The following is a 431-nucleotide window of genomic DNA, read 5'->3' as shown; positions in this document are numbered from 1 at the left end:
ACAGAGCAACGTATTATTGAACAAATTCGGGGACCAGAGTTACAACCCAAAGTGCTAGTCTATTTCGATTACGTGATCATCGTTTCTTCTGATTTTGACTCGCATCTCAAAATGCTGTCTGATCGATTAATTTGCAGAGGGGCTCCTTGTTAATAAAGATAAGTGTCAGTTTTGCCGAACTGAACTGAAATATGTTGGGTACGTAGTCGATTGGTCCGGGGCGCTATATTTCAACAAGGTCAAATTTTGGCAGTTGGTCCGGGATTCAATGTCAAATGACGGCAGCTGGCCGGGGGGCGTATTGGCAATCTGTACTATTATTCAGAGGAGCTCTGGTCTGATTCGCAGTATACTATGGCTCCACGTTATGCGCAATTTGATAATACATTATATACTGCGATTCAGAGCACCGATGTGGTTTAGTGCTTGTT

The sequence above is a fragment of the Photinus pyralis genome, unplaced genomic scaffold (genome assembly GCF_008802855.1).
Source record: "Photinus pyralis isolate 1611_PpyrPB1 unplaced genomic scaffold, Ppyr1.3 Ppyr1.4_LG6, whole genome shotgun sequence".
NCBI lineage: Eukaryota > Metazoa > Arthropoda > Insecta > Coleoptera > Lampyridae > Photinus > Photinus pyralis.
Note: the sequence above shows the minus strand (reverse complement) of the source record.